Raw genomic sequence first — 7,684 nt, forward strand, 5'->3', positions numbered from 1 at the left:
CGCTCACTCTCGCGACTGGTGACATATTGAGTCTCTTAGTGTTACCTAGCTATTACCTGGAAACTACCTCAGATAACTTTAGTATTAATATATTACTGTAAGTAATATTCTTGGAGTTTTCCCTCTTGTTGCTAAAACCGACTGTTTTGTTCACTGTAATGGACTATTTTTCTTCGCGGAAGCGTTCAGGTAAGCTACAGGTAAATCATTTAAAATCACATCAATATGTCCACGTATTTATTTATTTAGTGAGTGCCATTTAATAAGCGGGATAATATACAGTAACCTGTCTTTATCGCAAAATAAACCCCTTCAGGACGACGTGATGATTGTTTGGTCAAGGTTGCTGTCAAATATCTGTTTTAAACGGGATATTTTGAGTTTGAAAGTGAGGATTCAGGAACTTGTGTTATATATTTATGATTTTACTTTCTACATTGAATAATTATTTATTAAAAAATACTATAATGCAGTAGTGTTCGCTTATTCCTTTAAATTAAGGTTATTAAATCGTGTTACCAGTGCTTTAAACGAGTCTGGACCTGCAGCTGTACTCGGCGGGTGAAGAAGGCGGAGGTCGGATGGAGTGAATGGCTTCTAAAGGGAGGAGCTTCCCAAACTCAGGAGTCCTGTTACTGAACGCTGGAGATTTTGGGAGTGAAGGAACAGCTCAAGTCATTTTCTCTTTGCAGGTTTCTTCGCACATCTAAAGGACGCACACTTCGTTCGCCTCATCGCGCAGGTGAGTTTTACCGTCACTTTTTACAAACTCTTCCTCCTTGCTTGATAAAACATTAACCATTTGGCGTCAGTCTCACTGAAGTCTTTTGTTTAAAAAAGCGTGGCTTATATCGCATGCATGTTGAATATTAGGCTATATATTAGTTTGCACTTTTAGAAAGTTCTAGCTCTAAATCTGTGATTTAGCTTTGGGATACATATATAAATATAGGCTGCTTGTGCATTTATGCATGTTGATTGTTATTTGAGTGTTTGAGAGTTATATTGAATGTTTATTTAAGTCTCTTAATCCTATTTCTTGTCCCCTTTCTTTCCAAACCCACCATTTGCATACTTCTTCATCTCATTTACGAATCAGCCTGCATTTCTATTCTATACACAAGCCAAAATCTCTAGAAAAAGGCCTGGGTTGATTGACAGCTGCCAAAACTGTCTAAAAAAAAGGCATTTTGATACTCTGTTGACCTGACTGGATTGGTTTTAAGTGTGCTTTGCTGCAATAAAACTTTCATTGCATCGAACTCTTTTAGGGATCTTCAGCTTTTTTGCATCTTTTTGAGGGATTCTGTGTAAGTAACCGCTCCTTAAGCGTCCTGTAGTCTACATAAATAGGGAGCTACTGTCCCATGCCTAGATTTAGGCCTAGATTTAGGGATGCTGCTGTAACCCATTTAGATTCTCCTTGGTATCGTCCAAAACGAATTTAAAGTTTTCTCTGGCTGCCTGCATCTCCACACTCTCTTCTCAAAATATTTGTGGTGTGGAATCGCCGGCCATGAGCATTTTTATATTGTTTAATTCATGTCTGTTGTGGGATTTGGGACGGAGCTGAGGGGGTGGGGGGTTTAAACTGGATGCTTTGGGAAATTTCTCTTCTGGGAACCATTGAGTGCTTGTTTAACTAAAGCGATGCATTTATGAAGCATCTCGATTGTTGCTGTTTGTGTTTTGGCAGCGAACCCGTAAATCCCGACCGACAAAGAATGCAAGCTCTGTACTTATTGTAAACTATTAAATTAATTTTATTGCCCCGTTTATTAACACAACCGCACAGGCCAGGCTTCTACGCCTACTGTAGGGCAACTGCGTATTCGGCTGATTCAGCTTATAATGTGCATGCAGCTTAGTACAGAATCTGTCAGATTGTGACTCGGGACCTCGTTTTATTGCTCTGACCTTTAGATGTACGAGTTAGAGCTTGAGGGAAGATCTGAACGCAGAATGATGGAGTGATGTGCTGTCAGAATAGCAGCACGGACAGTGAAGCGTGGTGCTTGCAGCACTGCGGGCCAGTAATTGGCCGTGAAACGGGATCTGATAACAGTGTGGTGTTTGGAAAATATGTGGGGAATGCCCTCGCCTTAAAAGGAACAGACTTAACACAGTGACAGATGATTGGAATAGTCTCTGGAATGCAAAACAGCACTGTTTTCCCCCATTTTGTACTTTTTCTCTGTTTTGGCTCCCTCTTTGTTGGGTTATGGGAACAGGCTGCCTGTAGGGGTCTAGAGGGTCCGTCTTTCAACAGACCCGTCCAGAGCCACTCATGTAAATCATGATGAATAAAGTCACAATGACCTGAGAGAACTGAAATTCTTCCCTTGTCATAAACACTATCTACTGCCAAAAGGATGACACCGTAATCCAAGAAGAAAGACGGTAGTGTTTTCCTCCATTTAGAAACCCAAGGACTTTGGGTGTAAATGAAATGTGGTGTTTTAAGGCACATTAAACCATGTAAACGTTTATAATGGGATAAAATAAAGGCCAAAAAATGTAAATTCTGGGATCCTCCTTTTGTTTATAGACACCGTTTGACTTATAGCCTAATGTTTGAGATAGTCTTTGTCACTTAGATACATTAAGCAACTGTTGTCATATAATGTCAAAAATTCTGTCTTTTCTTCTTGAATTATGGTGGCAGTTTTTTTTGGCAGTAGATGATTGCAATGTTTATGACAAGTGTTAGAGAGACTTAATTCTCCATGATTATTTTAATATTTTTTTTCCCGCTAATGGGGTACTGTATATGAGTAGTATGACATTATATGAGTAGTTATATGATGGTAACAGTATCTATCATGTCTATAAGTTATTTTACTGAGAAAAAAGTGATTTTGTGTATTACACAGTCATGTAATGCCAATAGAAAGCTTTTGTAACAGTGTATACTACCATTCAAAAGTTTGGGGTCATTACATTCTTTTTTTTTTTTTCATTTTTATAGAAAAGAAATTAATACTTTTACTCAGCTAGGATGTGTTAAAATGATAAAAAGTGATCGTAAAGACTTGAATAGTAAAGACTTGAATAAATCCTGTTCTTTTTAACTTTTTATTCAAAGGATCCTATCCAAAAAAGTATCACAGTTTTCAAAAAAATCTTAAGCAGCACAACTGTTCAAAGTTCCAACACTGATAATAAATCATAATATTATGATTTCTGAAGGATCATGTGACACTGAAGACTGGAGAAATGGCTGATGAAAATTCAGCTTAGTTTGCATCACAGGAATAAATTATATTTTAAAGTATATTATAATAGAAAACTAAATTGTAATAATATTTCATATTTTTGTTATTTCATATTCTGTATTTTTTATTAAAAAAATATATAAAAATTTGGTTAAAAAAATGCAGCCTTCATGAGCAAAAGAGACTTCTTTAAAAAACATTAAAAATCTTACTGATCCCAAACTTTTGATATATTTAGAAGCAAATTATAAGATCATTCATAACAAATTAATAAGTCTACCATTACCTCTGAAACAGCTGCTTAACATTTATATAATAGAGTTTAAAACTTAAGACTAAAACAGTAATATAGTATAAATATGACTGGATGAATTCTTGTTAATATGGCAAGTTGTGATGTTGCTTGCCACCTGTAAATAACCTACAGTTACAGAATGTCTTCACCAGACATGAGCAGCATGTCACGTCAAAACTAAATCTCTCCCACTATAATCAATGCAACTGTCTACACTGGAGGCACCCATCTGTAAAACAACATGCAGAGTAGATTATAGTTTTCTGTTTGTTGTCGGACTTCAGGTATAAAAAGTATAGCAGAATCTGCAGACACATTTCTGCTGTTACATGGTTTACAGTCTCATACAGCCCGGCCCTATTTGGGCATTCGGACACTCTAGATTGATGTCCTTCTGCTTCTTATCTGCTTTAGTCTACACATTCATGACCTTGTTTTATCAAGAGCAGAACATTTGCCAAAAATCTATTTGGATCCCTCAAATGCATCAAAACATGTAATTATATTGAGTTGAGCAGACAATTTAATTTGCAAGTTTGCATTATAGAGGTTCTCATTAAATGTGCAAAACAATTTTCTAGATATGAAACTTCCATGACTGTACTGAAATCACTTTTGGTTATCCCCAAAAAGATTTATGCACATGCGTCATGCGTTCTCTTTCTATTTTGATTGCTCGTTCGTTCTTACACTTTGGAAATACAAAGCATCCTCAAAGTCATTGTGTAAAGCAAAGCTGGAATAATGATTGTTTTAGATTACTCTTGTGAGGTGTTCAATTAACTTTTTGTTAGCATGATTGACGTGCTGCAGAAACCTCAGGAGATGCAGCTCTCTAACCCTTCCCCCTTCATATGTTCAGCTATTCCTCTGCCGCTTTGAATCTGATAGCCTGTAATTTTAAAGCACTGGATCCAGGAACCGCAGTTGTGTAACGCTGCAGCGTTTCTGAGTGTTCTCAGACCCTCTGAGCTCCAAACCAACAGTGACGATCGGGAAACGCGGCGAAACGGGGGCATTCCTCGATTGTGAAGTCAGAGCCGTCTGAAACTTTAGCTTGTGTTTATTTAGGTCCCTGCAAATATGCAATAAGTGCCCCAGATGTTTTGTTAGTAATATATAAATCTGAAATTCCTCCCGCCTTTTACATTAAGTCCTTCTGCTGCAGGATTCCATCGTTTTTTTCTTGCTGTAATTTGACTTTGTGGTCTGTTTGTTGTCCTTTATTGAGACGGCAGGTTTCAGTGGAAAAGTCTAATGGTGCCTGGCCTTGGATTTTGAGGAGATCTTAAGTACACTAGGCTTGTGCTCAGACCGCTGGTTTGTCAGGATTTTTCAGGGGTGATGAAGGCTAATGGATGTTTTTGCTTCTCCACTCTTCTCCACAGACAGAATTGGACTTAAGGGATAACGCTTCAGTTGGGAATAAAGATAACAACTAAGAAGCTGCGATATTGATTAAATGTCTAAAAATGGTGAATTTTAGAATAAAGGAACGTTTACAATTTTAGGGATATAATCATTATTTTTGCTTGGCTGCAATGCAAAGAAAAGAATTGTAGCCTGGCCATATAAAGCCGTGACTTTAAAGGATTAGTTCACTCAGAAATTAAAATTTTGCCATCCTTACTCATCTTCATGTTGTTCTATAATTTACTTTCGTATGTGTAAGTCAGTGGGGTCCCAACAACATTGACTTTCGTTGAAGACATTTTTCAAAATTCAGAAGAAAGAAAGTCATGCAGGTTTAGAACGACATGAGGATGAGTTAAATGATGACCGAATTCTCATTTTTAGGTGAACTTTCCATTTAAGACTTAGGAGAAAAGCCTGCTTGGTAGCATCATCAGTGGGCAATTCTGTTTATGCATTTGGATTATTATTTTATCCAAAGTCATTTACATTGCATTAAAGTTGTGCATGTTATTAGTTCATGCATTCCCTGGGAATCAAACCCATGACCTTGGTGTCTCTTTGAGCTACAGGAATGTTAATTGGTCTGAATGAACATGCAAGTGTTAAGTGGCAATCATTTAATTCAATATTCATAATAACCAATGCTGAGTGCTCCTCCACTTTTCATATCGTTCTTACATACCTGAATATATGCCATCCTTCAAAAACCATGTGATGTCAAGTTTTCAAAATGACCATAATAGTAACGTGTAGCCAATGTGAGTTTTTATTTTTTGCAGCGAGCTGATTCTCATCTGCAAAAACATAGACAGAAAATGTGTCGGCGAGCCCATTTTCCTTGTCTTCTGCCTCAGCCGACCACTAAACAAACAAACCTATCAAGAGATGTCCAGCACATTCCATTAGAAATCACACCATGAGAGGGAAATGAAAAATTAGGGGACATATTTAGGGTCGGCCATGATGCAGAAGCGAAAGAACGCATGAAAATTGACGTTGACTCTAGCATGAGGTCATGTTGATGTAGGTGCTTAGCAGAGGCCCGTGTTGTGAGCTTGAATCCACGCCAGCGCTCCCATAAAGGTGTTGAGGGAGAGCCAGCGAGCTTTGATTTGACAAATGCCTATTCTGCTGAGGTAAGGAGTGCTTTAGCGAGCTGCTAGTCAAACTCTCCTGACCTCCTGACCTAAGAAAGCAAGCACGCTTCTCTTTGCCGGCTCGCTTTGTGCTCTTTCAGCCTTATATGGTCAGATCGTACATGCATCCTTATCACGAGCCAAGCTGGGTCATAGAAAAAGCCAATCTTGAGAGGTGATGTTACTGCTAGCATGATGAATTTGAGCTGTATTGAGTAACAGATGACCTACACGGGCTGCCAAAGACAAAAGCTGACTGATGATGTTGAAATCTTTTTTTTTTTTTTAAACCCAGAGCAAAATGCCCTCAATACCTCAGTGGTATGATTCAACGCTAGTCTTATTTCTCTGTCTGTTAATTCTTTAACAGACCTCAGTCTTTATGTGTACGTCTGGTAATGGTAGCAGCGGTAATTGTTTAAGAGAGCCTTTATGGAGTGAACTCTTTTCTTCTAATCAGAAGCATATTTACGTACTAGCACACTCGCCACAGAGGGATCCTCAGGAATGCGAGGCAGCGTCGCACGCGCACACTCGCCTCCATTTTCTTTCCACTTCACATGTCATTGCGTTCTTATGAGAGAGCCAATTAAAGCTGATTAAAGCCTGAGATCAAAGCCGCCGGCGTGGCTGTCACTCAGGATTCCTTTTTCGAATGTATATTTACCTGCGCGCATTAAATGAAATGCATCCTGACTGCTTTACATAAGCGGAACTATACGTCACTTTGTGGTATTGCAGCTCGGTTTGTATTTGTAAGTTGAGAAGCACTGTGGAATGAGTTAATTTCTTCATTGGCAGACAGCTGGCAGTGAGTCAGATGCAGAAATGCGCTCTCATAGTGAGAGTTTTTAACCAGCAACGCTCTGTGTGGAGACAAACTGGCATTCGAGAGACTCTTACTTCATAAGAAATGTGTTATTAATGATTCCCCATTACATTTGCTCTTCATGCTATTAATAAACATCTCAGGGCTGGCTTTTTTAAAGCGGATTTTATTACCCTTCAGTTGGAGTCCAAACTAGCGGAGACGCTTGCCTGCTGTACTTTGCAGGGCTAGTGATTCTAAGTGAGCAGAAAAGACAGGGAATTTATTTGATACACGTCCCAGTAGTCAGAAAATGTGTTCAGAATGGACCTAATGTGATTCAGAGGCGGTAATCATAAAAAATATACGTTGTATTTATAGTAAGTCATTTGCATTGGTTGTGTAGTAGCTCTGTTCCAAGACCCTAGTGAACTGCCAACTTGGATATTAAGGCTTCAAAGGCTGTTCCAAAAGGTTTGTAATGTTGTTAATATACCACATACTGACCAAATTCAAAGGCAGCATTGCACATATCCTTTATAAGGAATCTTGTTAGCTTTTCAGCATGCTACCATCAAACACAACAATTCAGCCCAATTCAACATACACTCTAAAAAAAAATGGTGCTATATAGCACTAAAAGCGGTTCTTTGGCTCGTAATCATAGGGGAACCACTTTTAGTGCTATTTAGCACCTATTTTTACAGGTGCTATATAGCACCTTTGTCAAACGGTGCTATGTAGAACCATAAGGTGCCATATAGCACTTTGTCGAATGGTGCTATGTAGAACCATAAGAGGTGCCATATAGCAC

The 7,684-nt window shown here is 38.4% G+C and overlaps 1 protein-coding gene across 4 annotated transcripts in view; it reads left to right on the plus strand.

Moving 5' to 3' along the window:
- Positions 1–555: 555 nt before the first annotated feature.
- The window catches only part of LOC107658884 (non-muscle caldesmon-like), a 59,832-nt gene continuing 52,703 nt past the window's right edge, over positions 556–7,684 (plus strand). For 2 of the 4 annotated variants that reach the window (XR_001630848.1, XM_016447589.1), the window contains exon 1: positions 556–742. The gene's annotated coding sequence lies outside the window, so the exon portion shown is untranslated. The remainder of the gene's footprint in view (positions 743–7,684) is intronic. The other 2 variants (XM_016447592.1, XM_016447593.1) reach the window with 2 other exon arrangements.

The sequence above is a fragment of the Sinocyclocheilus anshuiensis genome, unplaced genomic scaffold, assembly GCF_001515605.1.
Source record: "Sinocyclocheilus anshuiensis isolate Anshui unplaced genomic scaffold, SAMN03320099.WGS_v1.1 scaffold283, whole genome shotgun sequence".
NCBI lineage: Eukaryota > Metazoa > Chordata > Actinopteri > Cypriniformes > Cyprinidae > Sinocyclocheilus > Sinocyclocheilus anshuiensis.